At 44.3% G+C, this 15,327-nt stretch overlaps 1 long non-coding RNA gene across 1 annotated transcript; it reads right to left on the reverse strand.

Annotated features, from left to right (window-relative positions):
- Nucleotides 1-9,201: 9,201 nt before the first annotated feature.
- Nucleotides 9,202-15,014, reverse strand: LOC140593826 (uncharacterized). The gene is made up of 3 exons (XR_011994134.1): nt 14,275-15,014; nt 13,038-13,119; nt 9,202-12,470 (listed from the first exon to the last, which is right to left on the reverse strand). It is a non-coding gene; the product is annotated as an uncharacterized lncRNA (long non-coding RNA).
- Nucleotides 15,015-15,327: the final 313 nt, after the last annotated feature.

Raw genomic sequence — 15,327 nt, forward strand, 5'->3', positions numbered from 1 at the left:
GTTCCAAGGAGGGGATAATTAATTCCGATTACATAGTGATAGGAATGTTTTATGAAGCAGGCAGAGCTCAAGCTGGGTCTTGAATGGGAAACCAGATGGAAACAGGTAGAGAGGAGGAAGGAGCAGGGGTGGGTGCAGTCTGGGATCATCCTGCATGAGCTGCTTCCTTCCTCCACCCCCAGGGGTGTGATCTGATCCGTCTTCACCTCCATTTTGTGATGAAAATAATAATACCTATAGCAGAGGGTTGTTGTGGAATGTGAGTGTGATGACACCTATAGACACCTAAAATAGAGTTCGGGACCTACTCAGTAAAAGCTATTGTTAGTATTTCAAGGGAGGCTACATGTTGTAAGGGAAAATACAGGACTTAAGACAGGAAAGAAAGCACATGTGCATATAGTAGAAAGTTTTTTCAAGGGAATTAGTAGGTATTGAGGCCAGGAATAAAAGTTGGGATTAATTCTGAACCTTAGGTCATGGAGACTTTGACGTTTCTTTTGCAAGTGAATTAAACAGCACATAGAAATGGAAATATTTTAGGAGCACATACCTGGCAGCAGCTTGTAGGGTGAGTTAAAGATGAAAACCTAGAGAGAGACCAGTGAGAGGACAACAGGTAGGAAATTCATTCCCTGTTAGATAACTATAGGTAGGAAACTCCATCCCTGTTAAAAATTTGAGGTTTTCAAATGCAAACCTCTTATTAAAATTTGTGTTCACCATAACACATTCACTAATGAATACAGTGGAGGTATTTCTTAGAAGCCACTAGAGTTCAGTAGAAATACAAGCGGGATGTATCCCGTTATTCCCAGCTGACAGACAACCGAACTGGGTTGCATCCTCTTTGCCATACATTGTGCTGGACACTGGGCTCGGGTGGGAGTGACAGGGTCATCCTCCAAGGTGAGTGAGACAGCATTCCTGTCCTGTGCTTTGATCATCTCAGAATCTAAGGGGAGGCTAAGCAGATGCTCTTGGTCCGATGTCAAAGGACATGGTTAAAGATCTGAGAAGGGGTCGTGGGTTCCAGGAAAGAGCAGTCACAGGACGCCCTCTCCGTGGGGAGGGGAGATCTGACTCAAACCCTGAGGAATGAGGAGAGAGTCCACTCCCTGAAGAGGTTCAGCATCCCCTGAGTCCCACCAAGATCAGAGTCTACCATCACATTCAAGCACAAAGAATGTGTCTTTTTCCCTGATTGGGAAAGTCAAATCTGTGTTACAAGTACTTCCTCCATAACGCTTAACTCTTTTCTGGTTCTCTGCATCAATATTTTTTCTCTCTAATGTTCCAAGAATAATTCATATTATTTCACATGCATTATTTGACTTAATTCTTGCAATAGCCTTCCAAGGATATACTGTTCGTGCTCTCATTTTACAGATGAAGAAAAAAGTAAGATACCGGAGCATTAATTGTCTAAGGTCACAAAAACATCGGAGTCTGGAAACAGGCATAGGCAGGCTGATCTGAGAGTCACCCCTCTTAACCACTAGACAACGTTGTGCATCCTGTCTTCAAAGTCCAACGGCTAGATCAGGGGAAGGCCTGTGTTTGGCCTGCCACCTATTTTTGTAAATAAGGTTTTATTGGAACAAGGCCACTCACACATTTAAGTGCTGTCTCTGGTTGTGTCAAGTTACAATGGTTGAATTGAGCAATTGCAACAGCAATCATGTGACATTTATCTGGTCCTTTACAGAAAAATTTGCCGAACATTGGTCTGAATAATGCAGAGCGTTTAGTCAAAAAGGAATCTTGAGTGCAGGCAAACTGTCTCTGACCTGATATTCTGTGATGGGCTGCAATGGGATGCGAACGTGGCTGCTTGCTCTCTCCACTTCAAATAAGCCACATGCTTCTCTGAGCTTTTGCAGTTGACTTTCCTCATGAGTGGAATCTGTTCTGTTCCCATAACCAGTATTAGGATGGCTTTCCTATTTACAAGTCCTCAGGATCACTGATGCCTAGTAACAGTCTGAGAGTAACAATTTGTATATGAATATTCTTATTCCAGGTAGAAAACTATGTTTATATCTGCATAGAAGTAACAGGGGTGGGATAGGTGGGGAATATTTGGATCCACACAATGCTTCTTCTCAGGGCTGGACCTAATGTAGGGTAAATGGAGCACTCACCTGAGGTGAAAATTTAAAGCGGCTCCAAAAACCTCAAGTCATCAACAGAATTTTAATTCAATATTTTTAAAAACCAAATTGGTGCAAAAAGTCCACAATGGCAAATTGATATTCCTCAGCCATTAGAAACGACAAATACCCACCATTTGCTTCAACGTGGATGGAACTGGAGGGTATTCTGCTGAGTGACATAAGTCAATCGGAGAAGGACAAACATTATATAGTCTCATTCATTTGGGGAATATAAAAAATAGTGAAAGGGAATAAAGGGGAAAGGAGAAAAAATAAGTGGGAAATATCAGAAAGGGAGACAGAACATGAAAGACTCTTAACTCTGGGAAACGAACTAGGGGTAGTGGAAGGGGAGGTGGGCGGGGGTTGGGGGTGACTGGGTGGCGAGCACTGAGGTGGGCACTTGACGGGATGAGCACTGGGTGTTTTTCTGTATGTTGGCGAATTGAACACCAATAAAAAATAAATAAATAAATAAATAAATAAATAAATAAATCTTAAAAATGTAATGAATGAATGAATGAATGAATGAATAAATAAATAAATAAATAAATAAATAAATAAATAAATTTTTTAAATGTAAAAAATAAAAAAGTCCACAATGAAAACAACATCAACATTTTACCAAAAGTCAGAGCTTGGACGTTATACTTGCCCGACTCAGCCTCCCCTAGTCCCAACACTGTTTCTTACTTTACAAGCATTTGACCCAGTTTAGTATTGCCTAGGTATTTAAATGGTCCACAAGTCTACAAACACAACCATGGCTCTGCCTTTCGCCTGTTAAAGACTGTGGCAGGAGGGAGGACACATGTAGTTAGCATGAATGCAGAGTACCTAAGATCCCCTTTCCCAGGGAGCAGATTTTCAATTACAGTCATGGCAAGAGGGACGCCTCCACCATGAATCATGTGACAGTTTCTGAAAGGCCACAAAGATGAGCAAAGCTCACTCCCACTTCCACTTCTCTATAGCACCATCTGGGAGCTGAGAAAGCTAGCTTGGTGTCCAGCAGGCTGGATTTGATCTGGGCTCCACCATGCAGAGACTGAGAGACTTCCCCTCACGACCTCAATTTCCTAAAGTAAACAGCAGGGTTGATTTTCATACCTTCCTCTTTGACTATTGTGAGGTCTAAACAGGGGGTGACTTGTACCATCGGCTGCCACCACCAATATCTTGACTCAGTGGGTGACCTCACGATCCATTCCCCCGGCTCTCCCACCTGACCCAGTTAGTTTACCCACCATCTATCATCCACCTGCTTGTCCAAGCTGGACCCCTCAGTCTTAAATTCTCCTGGAGACCATTTGCTTCTTCCCTTGATATTTAAATGTTTCTCAAACGTCCCGATTGCACAGCAGTTCAAGGCCCCATCATCAGTGCCCAGACCAGTACACCAGTTTGTTTTTCTGCCTCTGCACTCATCTCCCTCCACCCATTCTCCCTATGCTGCCAGGCTGGTACTTTCCCCAAAGTATGTCCCTCCTGACTAAAATCCTTCAAAGAATCTTTCACAAGGTAGAACACGATGTCCACAGGCTTGCGTGAGGTCTTTCCTGGTCTGGACTCTGCTCACCTTTCTGACTCCATCTGCTCGCATGACACCCTCACCCGAAACTCTGCAGCCACACCCAACTCACCCAAGTCGGGCTGTCCCCACTCCTCATGGCTGCCTCTCACCTCTGACCTTTGCACACATAATTGCATCTGCCTGAAATCGACCCCATCGCTGCCATGTCCCCTGACACACCCTCTTCCCAGCGGTTGCCTTAACTCTTCTTGACTTGGTCTAAGTGTTACGTCCCCCATGAGCTTTCTATGACCCTGGCACAGACACCAGCCCCCCCTAAGCAAAACCTGGGGTTGGGTCTTCCTGCATTTCCATAATACCTCAGGTTGCTCTCAGCCACAGCACTTAGCACATTACATAGTATTTCTCATTTACTTTTCTCCCTCATCAGACTCCAGGGCCAGGAGCCATTGCTGAGCACCTTTCAGCCCCGGCATCCAGCACTGTGCGAGGCACAGTGAGTGAGTGTCATCCTGGAGCCTGAATAGACAGACAGATGTATCAGTGGGACAGAACAGGAAAAAAATGATACCTAGAGACAGATTCATTAAAAATTACATATATAATTGTAAAAATTATATATAATTTTATGAAGAAGAGAGTCCCTACCTCTCTAGCATCATCTCTTGTTTAGAAGTAACAATAGCAAGATACAGAATATTATATATTATCTGATACTAAAGAAACAAAGAAGCATTATAGAAGAAGCATTGTTTCTCAGAGAGAAATAAGTTCCTAGCCTAGAGGTGACGGAGGTTTAGTGGGGAAGATGGGATTGAAGCTGAACCCATGCCACCTCCAAATGATCTTAGGTGGGTTCAAGAGGCAAAGGAAATAGGACCTAAAAAAATAGCTAAAGTCCTCCAGGCCCAGACCCTTATCTCCTAGGTATGGATGCTAAATGTATACCTCCCACAGCAGCAGAACAAACACAGCAACTTCAAGACTGCTTCTAGAGACTAGAAGACCCCTCTTTCCTCCCAGTGGTAAGTGTTGGCAGACAGTTACCTCCCACCAGGAATGAGTTAAGTAGCTGTCACCTGGATAAGCAGAGAATATGCCCTTGTGCGGCCCAGAAAGTCCTCTGGGTGCTGAGAAGGAACTTGCTGGAACGTAGTTCTCACCCAAGAAGCAGGGTTAGGGGACCGCCTGGCAGTGTGAGGAGCATACAGACGACAGCACACGTGTGCATGAGCTTGGGAAGACAAAAAAGGGGGGAGTAAATGAACAAGGAAACTGGTCTAAAGTCTGAGAATCAACTTAGTACAGGAAAAGGATTGTTGGGTTTGGCGTCAGAAAAACCTGGGATTAAATCAGGCTTTGTTAGCTGCATTTCTTTCAGTGAATTTCTTAACTGCCTCAACCTCAGTCATTCGATCAATGAAATGGGTCTAATACAGCTCACCTAGAAAGGTCGTCATGAGATATAGAAGTAGCCAAGTGTGTAGAGGGGGGACCACCCATCCTTTCGTTTCTGAATGGACACGGGAGCAGCAAGCAGGTGGAAGAAGAGGACCCCTCCTCTGCCTGCCGCTGGATGGGCTGGCAGCCAGGGTTGGCCCTGACGTCCTAGAGCGGCTCCCCTCTTGCTGCTGAGCGGAGTCATCCCATGCACTCGGCAGCTGGGTAGCAAGAGGTCTCCCCCCACCCCCAGCCCAGGGACCTACCCTGTGAGTTTGCTGCACAAAATCGGCAGAAGCGGAGAGAAAATACATCGTTGTCAGAGGCACGGCCCAGGATGCCAGCAGGAACCAGAGCCTCAGAGAACCTTCCACGGAGCTCACGCTCCGAGCTGGGGCCCATGCTTCTCAGTCTCCCCAGAGACTGCCCAGCACCGCAGGGGCCACCCGCCTTCTTCCTCCCATTGGGGCCCCATTTTTGATTTCTTAAATAAGTTTCAAGAAATGAAATCCCATCAAGTCAGTTTTTTTTTTTTTTTTTAAGATTTTATTTATTTATTCATGAGAGACAGAGAGAGAGAGACGGGGGGGGGGGGGGGGGGGGAGACAAGTAGAGGGAAAAGCAGGCTTCACACAGGGAGCCCGATGTGGGACTTGATCCCAGGACTCTGGGATCACGGCCTGAGCAGAAAGTAGACACTCAGCTGCTGAGCCACCCAGACGCCCCTCGAGTCAGCTTATTAGGAAATTTAGAACAGCAGGTGTAGACAGAGAAACAAAAGACTGCACACAGACAGAAAATTCCCAAATGGCCTAAAAGCAGGCCTGAATAGATAGAAAAGATAGAACATCCCAAACAAATAAACTCCTCGGCTTCCCCGTAAACCTTGGCTTTGCCCAGCTGTCTGCCCAGTGGCTCTTTGGTGGCAGCTTTGTTTGACGCTGTCGACTGGGGCAAATGTGTGCCAAGTGTGGGCAGAGGGAGATCAAGGAGGACACAGCCTGAGGCCCAGGAAGCGTGGGGGGTGGAGGGGGGACCTGGTGACAGAGAGGCCACGGGAAAGGAGTAGGTGGGTGAGGTGAAGCAGTCTTACCGGCAGGACAGAGTGGCCTCCCCGGGCTGGATCCTGGGGGCGGGGGGCGGGGGGCGGGGGAGGCCGGCCACCTAGGAGCAGCACTGCTTCTTGCAGCAGCACTTCTGGCAGCACTTCTGCTGGCAGCACTTCCCGCAGCCGCACCCGCACGAGCTGCACCCGCAGGAGCGGTGGCAGCAGCAGACCACGGGGGTACTGCAGCAGCCCCCACAGCAGCCGCAGCAGCAGGGGCAGCAGGACGAGCAGCAGCCCACCCGGTAGCACCTGCAGGTGGTACAGCTGCCCCCGCAGCCCCCGCAGCCTCCGCAGCCTCCGCAGCCTCCGCAGCTACCGCAGCCTCCGCAGCTACCGCAGCCTCCGCAGCCACTGCTGCAGCCACCGCAGCCTCCACAGCCACAGCACCCCATGGTGTCAGTAGAGAGGACTCAGGACAGGTGAGGAGGGCGATCAGGAGAGGTCGAGGGGGGTCTGATGCCGCCTTCTGCTGGGGGACCCCCTTATATACCAGCTCCGGGGGTTGCAGCGGGAAGACACATGACCACTTCCCTGTTGTGGATTTCAGCTCCTACAGGAAAACTTCAGGCTCTTCTTGTTTATTTCCTGGCACCCTCAGCCTCACTAAGCGGCCGATTTTCAGCTTAGCCAAATTGATCTCTGTTTCACCCAATGGGACTATTTAGCAAAAGAACCTCCCCCCACTTTCAAATACAGCGGGTCTTGGAATCCTGAGCTGGGGAGACTCATCTGCCCACTGATACTTCCCCTGCTCACCAGCATTTTCCCAGGGGGGATTATTATTTCCTTGCAACCTCTTTTAGGAAAATTTTTTAGAGATCCTTCCAGTAGGGGAAGGAGAACATAGAACCTTAACTATAGGAGATGAGTTGTAACAGGTACCAGGGTTTCTACCACTGGTGGGCACATCACAGATCAAGGAGGCCACAACCTCTGGACCAGCAGACACGTGTATTTCTCCTTCCCCGGCTCCATGCCCTCCCTGCAAATGGTGAACTCACTCAGCAAATTATAAAAATCATCCTCACTGGAGAAGCCCACTGTCTCCAGATCCACCTCCAGGACCTTCACACTCTCGAATGTTGCCCTTGTCATTAGTTCTCCTCGCGTTGAGTCACACGCGTAGCTTCAGTCTTAGTCACAGAGGAAGCAACAGGGTGGCCAGAGGTGAGTTTTCAGAGGCTCTGGGAAGCTCCACTGTCCCCAGACCCTCCCTCATCTGCTGGCTGCCTGCCCAGCGTTAGCATTAATTTATAAATAACACTATAAGCCCATTATTTGCTCATATAAATAGCATTTTGGGGGGGGAAAAGAGCTACATTTCCCCCAAAAAACTTAGTGAACATGGTGACACTGTTTTGGTTGACGCGCACAAAGAAAACCCAGTCTCACACTGACACACAGTTGGAAAAAAGATGGTCTTACCAGTCTCAGGGCCCCCGTGGGTCTTTGAACCACACACTGAGGACTACCAGAAGAGAGATTTGGAAAATTTGAGTCCCAAAGGAGAGAAACTATTTAAAAATGTACCCAACTATTGACTTCAGCCTATCGGGTATAATAAATCTCTCCACAGGGTTGGTGTGTGGTATAATGATGGCTCAATGCTATTTAACGAAATTTTAGTGCTTCTATGTTAAAAAAACAAAAACAAAAACTCTACTTTATGCTGCTATATTTTCCAGTACTGCACATTTTGTTCCTACTCAACAATCCTCAGCTGGTTGCCTTTGTCTCTAAACTGAGAGTCCAGACTCACCAGTAACAATCTGGCTTCAATTTGCCTTGCAGTTGAATCATCTGTCTGGGGCTCTAGGGTAACCCAAGGCTGCATGAGAAGGGAGAGCCTGGTAATTCACACCAGTACTACTCATAGTTAATCTTCATGGTACAGGTACTCTGCGCTGCACAGTGTATGAAGCACTTAGAAATAACAGAGACATTAACAGTGAAACAGGCAAGATTGAGCACAGAAGGCACCGGTGTCCACAGAGCAAAAGGTCCTGTGGGATGAAGGTGATGACACAGGGCAAGGAAAACAGGCAGAAATGGTGTTGAGTAGGAGGACAATGGTGAGTAGCCCCATCCTCACTGGTGCCCAGGGAACTAGCTGGACCCTCTGCCCTGTCCTCCTCCACACTCACCTCTCTTCTCTCGTCAGCTTGGCTCCCCTTCCTCCAGGAATGACCACTTCCAATCTCATCCCCTTTCTTCAGGTGCTCCACCAGTCCCTTCACTCTGAGAAGATACTTCCTACCGCAGAATCTATAAACCCATCCTAATCTGTGTGCTCCCTCTCTCTCTCTCACTTTCTTGCCTTGAGTTACAACCAAGGAGGTGCACCCCCCCACTCCTCCAATCACGGGCCAGCCCCCTCCATCTGTGCTCTGAAGACCACCTCTCTGGCCTTTTAAGTCTCCTTTCTCATGCACTTTCCACCTCCACAGGCATTTATTGAGCACTTACTAAGTGCCCACCCTATGAGAGACACCACAGACACAGCAATGACCTCCCTCTGCTTTCTGGACCCTTCTCAGCAGCATCAAGACCTCAGGATGGCATTTCTCCAACCTTCAAACAAGAAAGCACATCTATTAGACCCAGTCTGCCTCCTGCTACTGTCTCTTGTCTCTCCTGCCCTTGACAGCCATGCTTGCAGAAAGCAATGTCCCCAAACTAGCTCCCTCTAGATGACAGGCAGGAGTGACATTTGAAAACAGGTATTGGGGATGCCTGGGTGGCTCAGTGGTTGAGCGTCTGCCTTCTGCCCAGGGCATGATCCTGGAGTCCCAGGATTGAGTCCCGCATCAGGATCCCTGCATGGAGCCCTCTTCTCCCTCTGCCTGTGTCTCTGCCTCTCTCTCTCTCTCTGAGTCTCTCATGAATAAATAAAAACAAAATATTTTTTAAAAAATGAAAACAGGTATTGACCTTTCACATCATATACCTAAATGAAATCGTCATGTAGTAAACTTAGATATCTTACACTTTTATTTGTCAATTTTTCCTCCGTAAACATGGGGAAAAATAAAATAAAATAAGGATTCAGCCAGGATCAAGAATGTGAGAAAGGACAGCCAGCAAAATATGCATAATTATATATAATAAAATGCATTGGCAATCTTTTAACATACCGTTAAATATGTAGAAACAAAATATTACACAAAATTTCACTATTTAAACATAATTACTGATAACCTAATAGCACACAAATGTATATTTAATACAATTTTTTCTTTTCCTGATCAAGAAAGCTATATATATGTTCATCGTAGAAAATTTGAAAGATGCACAGAAATACAAAGAAAATAAATATTACCTACAATCACACCTTACTGAAATAATTACTGTTCACTATAATTTTCTCCCAGAATTCTGTGTATATATATATATATATATATATATATATATGCATTATTCAAAAACATAATTGGGATGATAGTGTGTATCCTGGTGTTATTTTTGTGTTTACTATAATAAATAAAAAATCTTCAAGAGCTCCAGAACTTTGCCACTCCTCCCTAAACAAACACTTCACTGGATCTGCTCTAGTTCAAGTCTTAGATGGCCTCCATGTGGTTAAATCCAAAGTATGCTCTTCAGGCAATTTACAAAATCATTTCTCAGCACTAGCAAATCTCTATCTCTTGACACACTCTTATCTCTTGGCTTTGATGAGACAAGATCCTGTTTCTCTCCTACTGATTTTGCCATTCTTCCTCAGTCTACTTTGCAAAATAAATAAATAAATAAATAAAAAGACCATTTGGGAGGCTCAAGATTTGGCGTATATTCTTGCTTTGTGTTGCCTCTTTAAGAAAAGTTCACTTCCTTTATAGCTTATTGACTCCTTTGTTGAATACTCTAGATTTTATTATGTAGATCAACCTTCTTTCAAAATCTGATTTTTCTGAAGATGACTTTCAATCTGCAATATTTTCAATAAGATTTGCACAAATATGGGATCATCTTTTTCTCATTTTCATGGGAATGCAGGGGGCATATCACCAGGTCTTCTGATAATGATCTGGATAATTAGCCATAACTCCTCATCCGCTGAAGTCTAGACCAATACTGACCAATAGAACTTTTGGCAATGAAGGAAATATTCTACTCTGAGCTGACCAATATGGTAGCCACTTACCACATGGGGCTACTGAGTGTTTAAAAAATGACTAATGAGGCTAAAGAACAAAAAATTCTTTACTCATTTAATTTTGATTAATCTAAATTTCAACAGCTATACATGGTGAGCAGCTACTATATTGGAGAGCACAGCTCTAGACTGATGACACCTCAAAAGAAAGGACGTCATCCTCCTTTGAATCAGTTCACCAGAAGTTCAGTAATTGTCTCCTAGATTCCAGACACTGTGTAACAATTAGAGGAGTAAGGTGAGTGAGAGATGAAACCGGCCCTAAAAGAACATATATAGTCCATCAAAAAGAGACAGAAGTAAACCATAATAGTGTAATATGGAAAGTTCTATAACAGAAGGCCAAGTGAAAAACATGCAGAAGATCAGTTAATTAAATTCCCAACACCTAGCATAATTCCTGATATATAATACAGCCAGCTCTGCTATAACACTTGTTTCAAAAATGCAAATTTGTTCCAAGGAGGACATTATGCTAAGTGAAACAAGCCAGACATAGAAAGACAAATACTGCATGTTCTTACTTAAGTACAGAAACTAAAAAAGTCAAACTCATAGAAGCAGGGAATATAAAGGTGGAAGGGGCTGGTGGGCACGGGGCGGGGGGGCTTTGGGAAGATGTTGGTCAAAGGTATAAATTTTCGGTTAGATGAGTAAGTTTGGGGAATCTAATGTCAACATGGCGACTATAGTTCATATACTGTATTTTATCCTAAAATTTGCTTAAAAGAGTTAGTCCTTTTTTTCAATTTTTAAAATATTTTATTTATTTGAAAGCAGGAGGGAGCGGTAGAGGAAGTAAGGAGAAGCAGACTCCCCACTGAGCAGGGAGCTCAATGAGGAGCTGGATCCCAGGACTCTGAGATTGTGACCTGAGCCAAAGGCAGATGCTTAACCTACTGAACCACCCAGGGACCCTAAAGGAGTTAGTCTTAAATGTTCTCATCACAAAAAGAAAAAAAAAATAGTACCTAAGTGAGGCAATGGATGTGTTAATTAACTTGTTTTATGATAATCATTTTACAATGTGTACATATATCAAATCATCACATTGTACACCTTAAATATATATGTAATTTTGATTTGTCATTTATACTTTAATCAGGCTGTAATCCTTCTCAGACCCACTTCCATAAACACACTTCACATATTTTTCAAGGTAGGGTGCCACATTTCTTAGAAAATATACTTTTAACCATATGAGTAAAGATGTTTTCTTCTCTTTCACATGTTTTGTCTTTAATTAATGTATTCCTTTTATATTTTAGGAAATACTTTACTAATTTGAAGTCATAGAGCTCATTTTCCACATCTCCCTAAAATGTCATATTTTGCTTTTCACTTTTTGATCTTAGAAATCATCTGGAACTTATTTTAATGCATAGTATGAAGAAAGACCCTCATATTATTTGTATCGATATAGATAGCCTGTTATTTCAGTACCAATACTGAAGGGCCAGGATCTTCTCCTGATTTGTAATGTTTCTGCCCTATCCGATACCAAATTCCAAAGTTTGTATGACTTCCTCTCTGTGCTGTCAATTCTCATCCCCTAGTTCCTGTCTCTCTCAGCAACAGAATAGCACACTATTTAAATGATCATAGCTTTAGAATAAGTTCCAACATACGACAGGTGAACTTTTCTCCTCATTCTTCTCTTAAAATGTCTTTGGGTGCTTGGGTGGCTCAGTCGGTTAAGTGGATGGTTTTTGATTTTGGCTCAGGTCATGATCTCAGGATCCTGGGATGGAGCTGCCTCAAGCTTTGTGCTCATCAGGGAGTCTGCTCAAGGATTCTTTCCCTCTCCCTCTGCCCCTCTCCTGGTTCACATGTGCTTGTGAGTGCTCTCTCTCAAACTCATAAATAAATAAACAACTAAATAACTAAATAAATAAATCTTTTTTTTTTTAATGTCATTGACGGGGGATCCCTGGGTGGCGCAGCGGTTTGGCGCCTGCCTTTGGCCCGGGGCGTGATCCTGGAGACCCGGGATCGAATCCCACGTCGGGCTCCCGGTGCATGGAGCCTGCTTCTCCCTCTGCCTATGTCTCTGCTTCTCTCTCTCTCACTGTGTGCCTATCATAAATAAATAAAATTAAAAAATAAATAAATAAATAAATAAATAAATAAATAAATAAATAAATGTCATTGACGGGCAGCCCATGTGGCTCAGTGGTTTAGTGCTGAGTTGTGATCCTGGGGGCCCGGATCGGGTCCCACGTCAAGCTCCCTGCATGGGGCCTGCTTCTCCCTCTGCCTGCATCTCTGCCTCTCTCTCTCTCTCTCGCTCTGTGTCTCTCATGAATGAATAAATAAAATCTTTAAAAATAAATAAATAAAACAAAATGTCATTGACATTCTTGGCCTTTTGTTTTGTCAAACATATTTTAGGGGAAGCTGTCCAGTTTTTTTCAAAAGTGAACAATGAAACAATGAAAAGAGACCAATATTAAAAATCTCTAAGGATTTTTAATACAACTGCAATGAATTTATTCATTACTTTGGGAAAGATGGACATTTTCATTAATCAGTGTTCTCCAGAGAAACAGAGTCAATAGGATATATAGCTATAGATACAGACATATAGATTTACTACAGGGATTGGCCCACCTGACAGGGAGGCAGAGAAGTGTTATGACCTACCATCTGCAAGCTGGAGAATCAGGAGGGTCAGTGATGAACTTTAGTCCAAATCTGAAGACCTGAGAACCAGGAGCTCTGATATCTGCAGGCAAGAGAAGTTGGATGTTCCAGCTCAAGCAAAGAGAGCAAATTGGCACTTCCTCCACCTTTTTGTTCTATTCAGACCCGCAGGCACTGGATGATGCCTACACACACTGATGAGGGTGAGGGCCGTCTTCTTTACCCAGTCTTCCGATTCAATCGCTAATCTCTCCCAGACAGACACACATGGAAAAAAATGTCTTGCCAGATATCTGGGCGTGCCTCAGCCCAGGCAAGGGGATGCATGAAACTGACCATCACAACATCGTTTCAGTATTGAGAATTCCCATCTATAAACCCAGTACATTTTCCCATGTATTTCCTCTTTTAGGTCTTTCAACAAAATTTAATAATTTTCTTTCCAAAGATCTTGCATATTATTAAATGTATGCACTATTACAATTTTGTTGCTGTTTTGAATGTTTTTTAATGACATTTTTCAATTTGATGTGTAAGAAATTTCTTTATTGCTGAAAATAGATTTTTTTCCCCTTTTTTATTTTCCCCTCCAGGTTTTTTTATTTCCTTTGCTATGTTAGTGCCAACTTCCCAAATGGAGACACACTATACAGCACTCCCTGGGCTTATTCAATTATAAATTCCATTTGAATGGAGACTATATATCGAATTCATTGCCTTTTTTAGAACAATTAGATGAGATAATGTCCATAAAGTGCATAGAATTAGAGTCAGATGAAAGATAAGATAAAATGCCAATCAGGCTCTCTCCTCTGGGAGGCAAAGTTCTGCAGGAGAAGAGGGAAAGCCGGATCTCCACAGTTTATTTATTTATTTATTTTTTCCTCCACAGTTTCGATCATCTAATATCAATCAAAAGAATTGCACTCGTGGGCAGATGTATGGGGTGGGGAGGCACTGAGTTATTAACTATTTCAGTCAGTTCTGATTCCACTTTTGAGATAAAATTTTGAGAGATAAATTCAGTGAATTTATCTGAAATTGAAAGAAAATTAGGCCATGTGTACTCATGAAGAAGTAACAGGAAATAAGCACCCATCTCACAAATGGGTCAAAACGAGCAGGGGGTGAGTGCACACCTTGTGTGAAACCCCCAGATCCAGTATTTAAGGGCCCCTCGCAGAGGCAGTTATCAGACCTCCCTCGCCCACCCCCACCCCCCCCGCCTCCTGCTCACCTCCACAGAGTCCTGTCTACTGCCATCCTGGGTGCTGCACCTGCTGAGGTTGCAGTGGCTGTGGCCCCTGTGGCTGTGGCGGTGGGGGCAGTGCCAGAAGCAATGGCCTGCTGGCGGGCAGCTGGCCTCTCCCGGAGTGTGCCCAGATGGCACTTGCCTGTCGGTGCGACTCTCCTCCAACCTTCCCCGTTTGTCTTCCCACGACCTGGCAGTCAGTCCTGGACCCTCAAGGGCTGGAAGCGGATACTCTCCTCTGTGTCACATCACAAATCGGGTAAATTCCAAAAAAGAGCCTGCTATTGACGGGAGCAACAAGACCGATGAAAACAAGACACAGTCCAGCTCCTGGAGTCAATGCACAGGCTGCATGAACCGAACACGGAATCATAGTTACGAATTTATTTTTGTTTTTCTGAAATCCTTTCCCGCAACCCCGATGCCTGCACATCCTGTGCCATTTCTCGCTCATGATACGATACTCATATAGACCCAGCAGTTCTGTAAACCAAATGTGCAAACAGAATAATGTACCGTAGGTTGATGGCTAAGATCTCTTTTTTTAATCTTTATTTGTTATCTTGCTATGAAAGGACCATTTCTGTTCCATAAATCCATGCAAGCTAAATAAAGAAATCATTGAGGCAATGTGGGTGGCTCAGTGGTTGAGCATCTGCCTTTGGCTGGGGTTGTGATCCCGGGGTCCTGGGATCGAGTCCCACATCGGGCTCCCTGCAGGGAGCCTGCTTCTCCCTCTGCTTGTGTCTCTGCCTCTTGCTCTGTGTGTCTCATGAATAGATAAATAAAATCTTAAAAAAAAAAAAAAAAGAAAAGAAAAGAAACCCTGTTGGGGAGAACATCCCCTAGTGTAGGAGTTGGGTCCTTTACGATCACAGGGCACTGGTCTGCATCACAGGCCGACACCCAGGGCTGCTCAAGCTCCAGAGGGATGAATAAGCCAGACCCTAGAGAAAGGATGTGCTAACCACAAGTCTTGCCTTAAGACCTATTTTCCAAAGAAAGGAATTGATGCATCTTGCTCTATCATGTTTTGAT

Source organism: Vulpes vulpes, chromosome 9, assembly GCF_048418805.1.
Source record: "Vulpes vulpes isolate BD-2025 chromosome 9, VulVul3, whole genome shotgun sequence".
Taxonomy (NCBI): Eukaryota; Metazoa; Chordata; class Mammalia; order Carnivora; family Canidae; genus Vulpes; species Vulpes vulpes.